At 40.5% G+C, this 15,146-nt stretch overlaps 1 protein-coding gene across 4 annotated transcripts in view; it reads left to right on the top strand.

Annotated features, from left to right (window-relative positions):
• The first annotated feature begins 6 nt into the window (after positions 1 to 6).
• LOC121637406 (nuclear receptor coactivator 3-like) overlaps positions 7 to 15,146 on the top strand; it is a 43,314-nt gene continuing 28,174 nt past the window's right edge. For all 4 annotated transcript variants that reach the window (XM_041981544.1, XM_041981545.1, XM_041981548.1 and 1 more), the window contains exon 1: positions 7 to 87. The gene's annotated coding sequence lies outside the window, so the exon portion shown is untranslated. The remainder of the gene's footprint in view (positions 88 to 15,146) is intronic.

Raw genomic sequence — 15,146 nt, forward strand, 5'->3', positions numbered from 1 at the left:
TTAAACAAACACGGTCGTGCCGAAGATGGCGGAGAGTTTGTAGAGGCGTAAAAGAAACTGGTGTAGTCAATGAAAGCGTCGAAGCCGGTGAGTTTTTACAACTGGTTTAGATTTCTTTCCATAAATAAGTTTTTAACACCGGTACTATCGTGTGGTTTTGAACACGTAAATTTGTTAGGGAAGCAGTTGGCGCTGCTTCGCCTCCGAACAGGCTGTGTTTTATGCTACCGTGTTAAAACAAGCCACCGTATCACTGTCTATTTGTTGTGGAATGTTAGTCAAGGTGTTATTGCGCTCTCAGCTGTAAATGTAATCACAATTTCTGTCAGTTTTGGCTCCACATTGTGCTATGCTTTTCGGGTTTTCCTTTATCCGCCAGCCACAAAGTTTACGAGACGTTGACTCTGATTCGCTGGGGTGCTGTAGCCTTGATCTTAACACTCAGCGCTGCGCATTAGTGGACTAGTTTATGTTTCAAAACGTGGAGTTTAACTCTGTAGTGCCACTGAAGTGCGTTCATTGCCCACAACACAGCTCATTAGTTCTGGGCTTTACATTTTTTACCTTCATCGTTCATATTAATTGTTAAACATTAGTGATTGTCCAGTGAAGGAGAATTTACATAATGTTAGTTTGCGTTTAGCCTCCATCGGGAGTCTGATTGTTGAAATACACGACAGTCATACACACGGTATAGCGTTTAGATAACTGAAATTTAAATGAGTAAAAGAATTGAGGAGTATCTATCTATCTATCTATCTATCTATCTATCTATCTATCTATCTATCTATCTATCTATCTATCGTACTGAATATGTAACGAAATCTTATAAGTGACTGTTTTGCATCACACGCAATTATATAAAAGGAGCAAAATAGAAAAGCTAGTTAATACAAGGAACTGCTTATTTTCTTGGTGATTAAGTTTATGATGTGAACCATTTTACCCACTTAGTCATCACTGGTTACCAAAGTTGAACTAACTAGTTCAGCATGGCTGCTTTGGGACCCCCCCTCCATGATTATAATGGCTCATCACAATATGATCAAGTAGCTGTTTGTGTGTATAACAGATGGGTATATTTAATTGTTGGAAGGGTTTAGATCCAGTTTTGGTTTGCTCTCTGTCTGATCGTAGAGGTTGTAAGAGGACATTCTTGGAGAGCGTACTCATGTGTAAGCAAACAATGAGTAGGTTAGTCATTCCGCTGAAGCCGTCGAGGTCTAGGTAGCTGTTTGCCTGGGGTTATCCTTGCCAATACTTGCAAGCACTTAGATTTCAGTGCTCGTTTGCACGAAAGAGTCTCAGAAACTATGTTGAAACTATCCCTTTTGGTATATTGGATTGTAGATTGGTCAAATATTACATCGAAGGAGGGCGTTAAGTGGTGTGACGCTGGGAATGAGCAAGTGAGAATGGTGCTGATGGCAGTTTTCAGCCATCAGATGAGCTGACTTGTCTTTATCTAAAGTCTGATAGAAAGTCCATTACTCAAGCAACGGTATGTGGTATTTTTGTAAGTGGAAGAATATCCACTGTGGGAACCTGTCCAGTGAACTGCTTCTGCTCATATTCTTGGCAAGTGAAACCCTCTGTCCCCTATTCTCTGTTCCTTTATCTACCACTTTCTTTCTCTCACACACAGGGTGTCAGGCTGTGTTAACAATGAATCAATCTTTGAGGGGATTCTTTGACTGCAGATGGGGTGCAGAAGTGACTGCGATCCATGGCTTTCGCTCTTTGTCTGCCGTCCCCTGTGCTCTCAATAATTCATTAACTTATCACTTTTTCTCATGGGTCTGGGAGAAGTCTCCCTGCGGAGGTAGATTCTGAAGTTACATCACATGATTGATATTGAAATGAGTATTTAGTGGCATTACATTGTAATTAGCTAATTCTCGTACCTTCATTTTTATCTTGATGATCTAATATCCCATTACTTATGCAGTGTGCTTTTTTGAGGCAGTTTGTAAAATTTAGCATATCGGATGCTAAATGTGAGTTAGCAGTGATTGGCTGAGTTAAAGGGAGCTTTGGAAGTGTCTGTTTTTAATCTACCAGGCTTGGAGTGAGGAAAACTAGGTCGTATGGTACCATCAGCAGGTAGCAGTAAGGGCTGATGGCTGGGATACACGTGCTGTGATCGCAAGCGTACACCTCAGTAAAAACTTGCTGCAAACAATGGAAGCACGGCGCAGCAAAATCGCTTAATACTGGAGGCCACCACTAGGGGGAGTACACAGCACTTGGACTTTGAAAGCGTGAAAAGGTCAGTGTACCAGTCACAATGTATTTTTGCGTCATCAACCTCGAAAACACCTCCAATGTTTTGGAAACTTAAGATGTTTATCACTGTGCGCAGGGTAGGAAAAATCATACAGATGCAGGTAGATGTGGACAAGTTCCGAGAAACCTCGGACCTGTCATGTTCATGCTCTTGTTCGCATGAGCGCCTCTAGCGTTCAAGTCAATATTGCAATTTGTGCATGTCAACGCGAGTGGCCTACATGCCAAAAGAACGCGTGGCAGACACAATATATGCTCGGACGCGCCGCTAACAGTGAGTATATTCCAGCCCTAAGATGCCCATGGCCGTGGTAAATAAATAAGTAGTCTATAAAGATGGTTTCCATGGCCATACAGAGAGAGAAACAAGAGAGGGGTCTTCAGGAATATGTCCGTCCATCATTAGGGGTGCACCATCTTAGGTACCTCGCGATTTAATTACGATTTATTCATTTATTGACATTTATTCCCCATCCAGGGTTTTTTCCTCTCTCTGTAGCTACTTCATACTTTTAAATCCATTCAGTATATCTAACATATTTTTCATATTATGTTCATATTTTTACATGGAATCTGCAGGAAAGGTGTGTTAACAACAGGTGTTCTGTTGGTTTGACATACGTTGTCAGAAAATCTACCCTTGGTTAATGCTCATGTGTAGCACAGAAAACTGTAGTGAACCATCAGTTGAGCACCACTGACCGCTCAGAAATGCTGCAAATGGTCAAATGTGATGCCACAAGTTAGTTTAGTGTATTATATTTCATATTAACTGTATATTACTCTAGTGCATGTCTCTAGGGGAAATGCGCTTGAAAACTCAGAGACGACGTGTATGAAATTGTGCTTATAATACATTCTGCTAATCTTTTTGCAAGTGTGGTTGTAATGTCGTTTAAACAGGTATTGTAGCATCGACTTATTAGCATCCAGTGACCGCTCCCAAACTGCATGAGATTGAACATGTAATGATTAACTTTGAGATAACTATTTTAAAACTTAATGTTTTAAATAGTAAAATACAGCCTGTTTTAGACAACTTATACAATGCCAGACTATCTGCCTTCTTTAACTAGTTTGTCAACTATAAAAATCAAACACACACACACACACATTTATTTATATATATATATATATATTAGTGGTGTTCCGATCGATCGGACACCGATCATTATCGGCCGATATCCGTAAAAAAGTATGTGATCGGTGTTCGCCGATCAATGCCTTTTGTTGCCGATCACAAAATCTGACCACCTATATTTCATACTCTGCAACCTGCAGAAGCGCTGCGGGCAGTGTCATAGCTCCCGCTTTCCTCCACAATTTGCATGCGTGCGGTTGCAAATCCAAAGCAAACATGTCTGCCGTGTGGAAGTTTTACACTGTGTGTGAGAATGATGTAAAGTTTGCATCCTGCAACACGTGCAACGCAAAAGTACCTCGCGGGGGAAGTACGTCAAAATCATTCAATAAAACGAATCTAATACGGCATTTAAAGAACAAACACTTGACGGAGTACGCTGAATTTTCGAGGCTCACTGCACAGAATGAAAGGAAGACGCTGGTGCAGCCAGAGCGCAGCTAGCGCAGCCAACAGTTACCAACACTCGTCCGTATGAGCGTGACAGTCAAGCAAATAACCACAAAAATAATTCAGTTAATCGGCCTTGACGACCAACCGTTCTCAGTGGTGGAGGACGCCTCTTTTACTTGGCTTTTTGTTTTTAGCAATATTAAGATTTTGTTTTACTTTCTTATTTAGCCTTATGAGAGCCTTATGTGTTTTCAGTCTGTTAAAATATAGTACTACTGATTACTGAAAGATAGAGCATTGTACTATGTACATGTTATTGTCTAAATTAGGGGGATTTTATGGTTCCTTTTCCACATCAAATAGTCGGCAGTGCTTATAAGAAAATTACAGCCAATCCATGTGATTATCGGTGATCGGCAGTGATCGGCACTCATGGGTGATCGGTATCGGAATCGGCAACAAAAAACCTGATCGGAGCATCCCTAATATATATATATATATATATATATATATATATATATATATATATATATATATATATATATGTTTGTGTGTGTGTGTTCTTAGAAGGAAGACTAGCAAGTAGGGAGCGATCCACTTTCAGTTGCCATTTTTTATTATTCCTAGTATGTGTTAAGTGTCATTTTGTATCATTGATGTCAGACTATGTGGCATTTTCTGGGTGTTTTTTCAACATTTGCATTTTAAAAGAGATTGAGAGATAATATCTTTAGTTTTGAGTAGCTGCCAGTCAGTCCTGTAGTGTGTGTTCATTGTTAGATGAACAGCTGTGAGTATGAACTGGGCTTGTGAGAGTTGTATTGATGACAGAGAACAGAAAAGACTGAAATCTGACTTCTTGGTCTTAGTGTCGTTTTCAGGCAGCTCTACAGCGAGTCGATGGTGGGTCAGGGAAAACGATTGCTTCCTTTTCCTGGTAACGTTGAACCAGTAATACTAGTCATTTAGGATGACGGTGCATCTTTTTGGTGGCTGCCGGGCTTTAAAACATGAACAACCAGCACATCACGCATGTACTCCTCTCTCCACTGGCTTCCAGTCAAATTCAGGATGGATTTTAAGCATTCTTGTTTTTAACGCTTTTAATGTTTTTAAAGCATGGCAGAGCCTTGGGTGCATTCACACCAGCCTTTTTGATTAAAATCCTGTTTGCTGTGAAAGTTCGCTTCGTTTGGGAAATATGTAAATATGCAACTCCCCAACTGAACCAAGTTCTCAGTCGTACTGAGTCTAACAGTCTATCCTGGTAAATGCACTCCTAAGGTCATCGGACCAGTTTTTAATCAAAGTACTCAGACTTAGATGAAAAGACTTCTCCCAGGCTCTGGAAAAATGGTGTTGTCTTGTAATTCCGAGTGGCCGAGAGTGGGCTACGTCATTAGCTACGTCATCTCGCTAGGTCTCATCACATTGCTGGAAGCTGCTGAAAGTGGTTTGTGAGCATCTATAATTATGCAGCATAAAACTAGAAAATCACAAACCAATTCTAAAACTTTCACAATGAGAATACCAGCTGATGGTGGTGGTAATGATTAATAAACCACACATATTGATGGGAACAACGTACTTATCATTAACAACAACTGGCTGATGTTTACACTAGAAACTTAGTAGACATAAAACTGGGCGGAGCCAACTTTAAATCTGGAATCTCGGGGTTCTTTGCGAATTATTCCATGTGGAATAAATGTTCACTTTGCCTTTTCTGGCAAAAATTCCAGAGTCTACGTGTTCTTCAGCCTGTTTTTTATGTCAAAACCTTTTTGTTACCTCCGCCAAGGACATGTTTTTGGCTGCGTTGGTTTGTCGGTCTGTCTGTTAGTAACATACCTCTCAAATTAGGGACAGATTTTATTTAAATTTTCAGGAAATGTCAGAATTGGAATAAAAGAACAAATGATTAGATTTTAGGGGTAGTCCGGATCACTGTCTGGATCCAGGAACCGTTTAAAGGATTCCTTACTATGGGGAAATAGGAATAATTTTGCCATTGCAGCTTCTAACTCAACAGATAATGCCCAGAATTACTGGCAGAAAAAAATTTAATTACAAGATGACATCATGGTAGATGTTAAATACACTAACAGCTAACCCAGATTAACCCAGATTGCCACCATTAGAGAAGATTTCTTCAATAACTTGAAGACTGTTAAAGCCGTTTGCTTCATCTTGGTGTCTGAGGGTCTGTGATTCTAAAGATGATGTGACATTTAAACAGATGGCGATATTAGCTTGAAGTATACATCAGAGTGTTGGCATGACGCCGGTAACTGGGTGGGTTGTTGGGCCTTGTGGGGTTTGTCTCAGGTGAGTGACCCTATGGCTTCGCAGAGGTCTGCGCTCTCTGTGCTTCTAGTTTACAACTGTCTTTAATACTCAGTAGTATTTCCAGTCTCGATGCATCTGCACTGGCTTCCGGTTAGGGCTGGGCGATTAATCGATAAAATCGATAAGTCGAATTTTCCATTTCTGGAGATTAATTTTTTTGAAAATCGGGATTTTTTTCCATAGTTAGTTAGCATCAGACTTCGCCCTCCCTCCACACCAGAACGGTGTTTGTCTGACAGATTTTCAGTAAAGTGACCCTTCACTCACGCCTGGGATTTAGCTGTGCGTATAACTGCAGTGAGAAATGCTGCTCTCTACGAGATGCAGAAATCAACTTAACCCACAAACACTAGTTAAGAGATAACCTTCATCAGGGGAATTATTTCTGCAGTGGATCCTGTATGATAAGGATCCAGATGGAAAGAGATCACGGATGCATTGTGTCGCATATTTCAATGTAAGATATGAAGTCGTTTATATGGTGGAAGAGCTATGACATTATATGCTTTATTTTTGCTAGCATTCATCTATATAAACAAATGAATGTTTTAATAAGTTTATTTATGTTTTGTAAAAGAAAAGGAAAAAAATCGATTAAAATCGGAAATCGGATTTGGTTATAAAAAATCGGAGATTTTATTTTTAGGCCATATCGCCCAGCCCTAGTTATAGTTTATTTCAGAGGTCAAGTCAAGATTCTTTTACTGACCTGGAGATCTCTTCACGGACATGTCATCCTGGCAGGTCTCTAAAATCCCATGACCAGGACCGGCTGATGGGGCCCCATACAAAGTTAAAGCTAAAGGAGACGGAGCTTTCCGTTCAGCGGCCCCCAGACTCTGGAACTCTCTTCCTTTGGACTTGAGATCGGTGGACTATGTGTTTGCTTTTAAAAGTCAGTTAAAACGTCTTTTTAAATCTGCTTTTTATTCATTTTACATTGTTGGCTCGTATGAAGCAACTAAATGGTTTTGTATCTGCATATCTTGCTGTAAACAAAGCTTTACTTACTTTTATTTTTCTTTACCTGTGGTGACATTTTTATCCAATTCTGTTTTATTCTGATGGTTTTTCAACTTTTTTTTACTCTTGTGTTTAATTATTTGCAGTGTTTTCTTCTTTGTACTCATTTATATTTCTGTACTTGCTTTGGTATATTATATTTTGTAAAGCACTTTGGTCGCCTGCAGGTCGGTGGAAAGGGCTATATAGATGAAGTATTATTTATTTGGCTTTTTTTCTTTTTTGAGAGAGAAACTTTAACAGTTGATTTGCTGAAGATAAACTCCAAACGGTTTCTTGTGGTCAGCTCAAAGTGTGCAAAACATCCTGTTTAGTCCACACATTTCAGTCCTAATGAGCTGTTTAAGAGTTTGGTAAACATACAACACGCTGGTGTGTTGGTGGGGTAGAACTCAACAGGTAGGTTTGCTGTTTTTCTACCTTCCTCTGTAGGGCTCAATATAGAAATCTCTGCTCAACAAGATAGTCATGTTTCCACTGCTGAAATATTTAGTTACTTTGCCTGAACAAGTGAGAGTAAGAGTGTGAAATGAGAGCTGCTGCAACCAGGTAGACCAGAGAAAGCCATATTTCCAGTTCACTTCGGCCCAAGGTAAGTGGTGCAGTTTGCATCTTATTCGTCCCCTCGTTTTCAACCCTGAGGTAGAAGTGTTGGGCTAGTTGAGCCATATGTGAGCCATGCACACTTCTAAAAGCCAAACCGGCAGCCTGAAGCAATCATTGCACCCAGTTCTAGTTTATAACCAGCACAGATTTGGAACAGTTCTCGCTCCAGCCCCCATTGATTGGATGAGGGCAAGAGTTTATTAGGAAAAGGAGTGCCAACAGTCTTGCCCCCCTCCCTTTGTTGCCCTTCCTCTTTAACTTCAACTCCCCCTTTAACTTTCGCTCCCCCAGCTGAGGAATGCTCGTAAAACGGGTTCACCTGAACAAGCCATTGGGAGGGCAGAGCTCTGGCCTAGTTTTGTTACCATTGTAAAATGTTAGCAAGACCTTGTTTGTATTTTGTTTAGGGCCCCCTTTTATTCAAAGGAAGAAAAAAAGTTTGGGAGAGACAGCAAGGATGAAAAAAAGAAGTCTGGTTTGTAAGATAACTGCTACCAGATGCTCTCTCTGTCTGTTATTTAGCATAAAGAAAAGGAGCAAGAGGCTGGTGAGCAGGGAGAGAAAATGGATGAACTCTTTAGCTGCTACATATACATTCCTTTCAGGTGACCACCCTCACAACCAGGGTTAGACATCCTCTGTCATTACTTATTATCAATGATGGAAATTAAATCAGTTTAACAGAAAATTTAAGGGAATATGTTTTTTAAATATATATATACACTAAATCTCTGCTGTGTAAAGAATAAATAAACCTACATATTAACTCTGGATTTCTCAGAGAAACCAGATGAAAAGGCTTCAGGTCCTCTACCTGGACTTGGGAGGCTTCTTTCTGAAAACTACATTATAAAATGGTTTTGAACATTTCTTTAGAAAGCAGGAAACATCCAGCTAGCTCACCTGTGTGTGCATGCAGCTTGGCATGTACAGACATGGTGCGACGTAATTACATGTCAGCATGAAAATAAAATAAATAAAACCAGGCTGTTTAGTTTTCATATAAAAAAACAAAATATAAACCTGTGGGAACTGTAGATCTGGTGCAGAAATAAAATAACCTAAATAATTAAATAAGATAATATTTTATTCTAAAATAATTAAATGAAAAAATATATTAATTAAGCTATTACTTGAGTAAGTATAGAAAATAAAATAAACTTGATCTTCTAGGGTTGCTGTGAGTTGGGCCTCCCTCTAATGGTCGGGGAAACGCTGGTTTTTATTTAGTTTATGAGAACAGGTTCTTGGTTCAAAATAAAACTGCGTTGAAAAGGAAAAATCACAATAAACATTAATTTTGCTGAGCTTACAGAAATCCTACTGGTTTCTTTTTATGGGTGATAATGTTTAAATTCAATTAAAACAAAACTGTAATCGACTAATTATCTTGTTAGCAGCTCGAGGTGAGAGTCATACAGGTTGAATCTGCTGGCTAAATGTCAAAATTACTTCATTTTACAATTAATCGCAGTATTAAGCTGCACGATTATTTAATTGTAAGGATTCCTCAATATCGTCACTTTCCATAAAGGATCATTTCTGGACCATGACTGCAAATCAGAGGAACTAGCAAACGAAACGAAAACGATGTTAAGGGATATGTCTGACGGGTCGTCCTGCAGCATCCTCTAAATGTGAGGCGTGAAAACGGTCAGGATCTTCATAAATAAGGAGGATAAACGGCTTTTGGTGGATTCAGGGTTCGTATAGCAGCTGCGGTTGGCGTACCGGTGCAGTTGCATGATCCAAGAGCAGGGGTGTGAAAGGTTGGTCCTCGAGGGCCGACTTTATTTCCTGCTGCAGCACCTGAATCCGATTAATGGGTCAACATTTGAGCAGAACTTGACAACAAGCCGTTGAGTAGAGCTATTTGATTTGAATCAGGTGTGTTGGAGCAGGAAACATCTAAACCCTGCAGGACTGTGGCCATACAGACACGGGCTGTAAGAGTGCTGTATCCTGGTTAGAAACGTCCTTTCATTAGGGAAATAAGCATAGGCTGAAATGAGTGTGTAGACGCATTTTTATTTTCCACTGTAAGTTTACTTTATTGCAGCCTCAAGTTCACTGAAAAGTCAAGTCATAAATGACAGACTTTCACGCCATCATTTAAGGCTCCAGACGTAATGTAGCATGTCAGCACTGGCGAGGCATGTGTTAGATAATTTATTACACTTTTTTTTAATTGGCCTGTTTTTATTTTCTCTCTGGATAGAGTGGAAAATTTTCCTTCCTCCATAACTGGTCGTCAATCTGCCTGATGATGTCACTGCTGTTTATGTGGCTTGTTGTCAAGGCAACGCTTTCATTACACCGCAGCTTGCTGATGTCCAGAATAGCAGGACCGACAGTTGCCTCTTGACTTTACCATGTTATGTAGTTTAAAGTGTTGCTATAAGTAAAAGATCACTCAGATCCAGTATTGTACACACCCTGGTTCAGCAAGTGGTTCTCACTGTAATACCTAAACATAAGTTTCTATAAGACCACGTTATGACTGTGATTCAGGAAATTAAGCTGTACAAAAAGCACAACTCTAACATTTTATACTATTCAGATTTTTACCTATTCACCGTGGTTGAGATCAGGTAGAAGATTGATTTTCATCTTTTGGTATGAGCCATAAACGCAGCCAGTGGTGAAAAATTTGGATTATTTGGACTATTTCCCTGTATTTTCTTCATTTTAAGGGGATTTCATATCTATTGGCTGAAGATGCAAGCTCTCTTTAGGTTTCCTGATCTTTTTTTAATGTAAAACTGATTTTAGAAATTAAAAAAAGAAAAGAAATATTATGGTTTAGGATTTACAAAACTCAAGTTATTTCTCTTTTTAGGCACTGCCTTGCAGGGACATTGAGAAACAAGGAAAACAAAAATAAGCTCCAACCATCAACCACTTAGATTGCAAAGTGAAAATTAATTGTAAACTTGCTTTTATTCACCACTAATAAAACTTAAGATATGATTTAAAACCAGTAGCAGCCATTTGTCCCCATACTGTAAAGACTGCTGTAGTCCTCTTTAATCAGGCTGCACAATATCAGAAAAACATGCGATGCATAACAGTTGACAGTTGCCGTGACGATCTGCAATAAATGAAATTTGATGCCGCTTTGATGTTTTCTCATACAGAACTTACACTCATAAAACTCACGCACGGACATCTGGTGAAGTAGCGCTTGTGCTATAATAACGCTAGTAGCGTCGCTTTAGCCAACACTAGACTTCAGTAACTTCCTCTAATAAAAGGAATTTTGTCAGCAACGCAAACAGATCATGTGGACTGGTGTCCTGCAGCCTAAAGACTAGAGAAACAGAAAATGAACAGCCTTCGAAGCTACTTTTACCAGCTTTTGATAAACAAATTGAGGAGATTAGTGTTTTTTTATGAAAACATGACAAAACGAACGGATTACCGTATTTTCAACAGAGACTTTTTAACTCAAGTATGATACGACTGCAGAAACACTGACCACCTTTAATGGTTTAGGTGGGGAGAATAAGGCATGGACTGGTGTGCATCCATTCAGACGCATTATTGTCCTTCGCCTCCTCCCTTACAGTGCAAACGACTTGATTAGCAGTGCAGGCTTAATCACTCAGCAGATGGGACAGAGTGCAGTGTCACCAAGACAAAAACAAACCCACAGTTGGATTATGGCGTGCGTGCTTGTGTACACGTGTGCACATGCGTGTTTGTGTCCAGTCCGACTGTGAATTTTGATTCTTAAACAGATTCCCAGGTCATGTGACACAACTCCAGCAGATCTTTGTTTCTTTTCTTCATACTCTCCATCTTTATCTGCCTTCCAACAATTGGTCATTGTGACATCTGTGTGTAGCCTGTCTTCATACGTCACTTAAACACACTTTTAATGCTCTAAAGCATCAAAGCTGAAGATTGAGTGTTGGGTTTATGTGGCATCTTCTGCAAGAGTCTTTATTTTTTTATTTGAGATTGTCACAAGCAAACTGCAATGATGAAAACTCGTATGTTCGGTTGTAAAATCATGTCATGATTAGTAGAATTTTATTAGTTTTGTTTTATTTCCTGCATTTTGAAAGATCGGTTAAGGTTTTTTTTATCTTGAGAGATAAAACGGGTATTGCGAGTTTCATCTGCTTCTGCTTTCTGTTTCGTCCTTTACTCCATTTCTGGAATCTTTTTCACCTAGACTGTCAACACATGAAACCAGCCGGTTGAAAGAAAGAAAAAGGAGTAGCGGGGGGGCGGCGGGATGGGAGGGGCTGAAGTTGTGAAACTGGCGTCAGACCATCTTTTGAGTGGAATTCTTTACAAGGGTCAGAGTTCAGGCGCTGCAGTGTGGCGCTGTGATTGGCTGAGGAAAGGTGAAATGAAAACCACGGTAAACTTTTGACCCCAGCACAGCAGCACTGCAGGAACGCCCAGGCTCAGCCCAGGCTCAGCTCTGGCGTGGTGGAACAGAGCCCGCTCTCTTCCTGTGTTTACTCCACCAATCCAACAGGGACGGAGGGGAGAAGAGGAGGAAGAGGAGGGGGGATGGAGCTCAGAGAGGGAGGAGAGAAACACAAGCATGAGGGGGGGATGGTGGAAGGGAAAGGAAAAAACCGGCACAGTTTTAACGTTCACAATCACGACACACTTCTCTCCCAAACTGCAAAGTTAAAAATCTTTTAAACGTTAATGTCTGATTATTTAACGATAGTAGTTCAGATCTTTTAAAATGAAGACTTGCTCCCTGTCTGCATCTCTGTCAGCTGTGTTATCAGAGTCTGCCGCATGGAGGCTGATCAGACCCTGACATTCTGGCTACTCAGATAAAAGGCTGGTTCCCCATTGATTAATGAACTCATTTCCATAATATTAGCCTTGTGTGATCACAGGAGACTGCATTTCGTTTGGTCACTCCTGTCTACTCTGAATGGTGTTATATCCCTGTGCTGATCACTTCTCTGTATTGAGTTTATGTAAAAGGAAGGGATTATTAAAGACGCGTTAGCTGTTTGAATTTGTGCCCTTGTTTATGCTTTACCACTCCTTTCTTTCAGTAGTAATGATGGATAGCTGTAGGTGACGCACACAGTAGAATCTGCCATCTCTTTGTTTTCACCTTCATTTGTTTTCCCTGACTTTCTGTTTTTTTAACACCTCACAGTTTGGATGAGAAAAAACTGTCTCTGAGCTCTTGTGTGTTTTGAGCAAGGGTGGGGGGCGTATTTTTTTCATTCTAGAGGAAACAAGCAATGTCATGAAAGCTTTAAGCAACCTCTCTGACTCAGCACATTCATCATTGTGTAGATAGTTTTATATTTTAACTTTGCAGTGTGATTAAGTCACTGAGAATTTAAACTATGAGATTTTCTTCAGTTCTGAGTATTTGACATGTGATTGGTTTATCAGAAAGGCATGCATAACACTGCTGAAAGTTGCCATGACGATATGATCTGCAGTAAATAAAATGCGATGCTGCTTCGATTCTGCTGAACTGTATAGCTTGTGCCAGTGTTTCCCCCTCCTTGACTCAGCCGTTGTGGGCCGCCACGGCTGTATTGTTGGCGCCACGCCTTCAAAATGCTGAGAATTAAATTGTTTCACATGAACGTCAAAATTTCTTAACCGAACCGGCAGAAGCGCAGCAGCTACTCTGCTGTCGGACACCTGCTCTGCACATGAACACAGAGTCCGTTGAGAGGAAAAGTAGCTGCAGATAAGCTGCTTTAGAAGTTGAATAGACATTCCTGTATGGTGCTTCCAAAATATTATTCAGATTTAAATCATTAAAGTATTCTCCTTCATGTTTAAATGGAAAAGTAATTCAGAGTTACGGTTTACACGTAGAACACGTTTCATCACCTTTATATAATTCAACTTAAGATCTGGGGGCTGGGAAGGGGTCTGATTGGTCGGGGGGGGGGGGGGGGGGGGGGTGACGTATTTACGTCTACCAGAAGAAAACAAACTCCTCTTCCTGCTTCTTTTCGGCTACAACTTGGGAGACCACAAAATCAGAACCTTTTTCGCTTCCATTGTGATTCTAGTTCGAGAATCTGAGGTCTCCAGACCAGATGCCTGCATCAGTAACTGTGGACCAACGTCTAACATCATCAGACCAGATGTCCATGCTGCTGCAGGTGTCTGCAGATTCGAGGTAGTAAGGAGTCACAGTGATGCAAGAACGTTGGCTGGATTCATCTGTAGCTCCTTGTGGTTGTCCTGTAGGTGGCAGCGGAGATTAAACGTGTTTTCCTCGTGGTTGGAACAAGTGTCTGACATGTCCTGCGTTTGTAGTGTCTCATCTTTCTTCTAGCCAACTTCGCTCCACATAGCCGACGTGCTGTTCTGTTTAGCAATGAGTTCTTCTGCATCCACATTTTCCTCTCATTACCATCCACCACCACGCCACCACTGCATGTTCTCTGCTGCTGCAGCCATCAGCATCTACACGGAGCATCCAGGAAAAGTCCATTTGATCCGCCATTAATGCACACAGCGCATGAACGCACAGCTCGGTTCGTACAGCGTCGCATCACTTCCGTAAAACATGCAAATGGGGAAGACAATTTATCGCAGTTTAGGCAGTTCCTGCAACATGTATATCACACAGGCTATCGCCACCAAGGTGAATTCTTTATATTTTGTGCAGCCCCAGGTTAGTTTACAAAGAACAAGGCTGAAACATGTTGAACTCCGTTTTCTCTGCTTCACCAGCTCCACCTCTCGTATAGTCACTAGCACAGCTTTGAAAGGTGTGATGTATTCTAGTCTAAACTCCATCTTGTACTATGAAATTAACTCAAAGTTGAAAGTTGAAGCTGTTAATTTGGTAAAACAACTTTTTTATTTAGGTAGTTTTCAACTCACAACCCAGAGCTTACTTCAGTATATTGTTGAAAGGTGCAGAGGAAAAGTAAAAGATGCGTTGCATTACCACCAAGCACGCTGTGAGAAAATGAAGGACTAAACATGTAGGAACTTCATAAATTCCTCATCTCTGAAGCTTTTATGAACAATTCACAGCTTCACCTTAAAAAAAGAAATCTGCACTTTAACTCACATCTTCCTCATCACCACAGTTTGCTGAATCTGACGGAACTGCAACACATTTTACTTTCAGAATCTCTAGTTTCAGTTTTGCACCTTTTTGTGCTCACACTGACGATCTTAATGCTCACATCCTTTTTTTTTTCTTGCATGGTTGTTCACATCAATGCGACCTCCATCACACTGCAGTGTGAACCATACACGGCCCTGAAGTGATCCGCATTGCCAGACGTGACATCACATGCATCGCGCCATGTTTACGAAGTAAATTTGGTTGCTGCTGTGTTTGTGTATTAGCTTGGAAGTGACAGAATAATGG

Source organism: Melanotaenia boesemani, chromosome 3, assembly GCF_017639745.1.
Source record: "Melanotaenia boesemani isolate fMelBoe1 chromosome 3, fMelBoe1.pri, whole genome shotgun sequence".
In the NCBI taxonomy this organism is placed as follows: Eukaryota; Metazoa; Chordata; class Actinopteri; order Atheriniformes; family Melanotaeniidae; genus Melanotaenia; species Melanotaenia boesemani.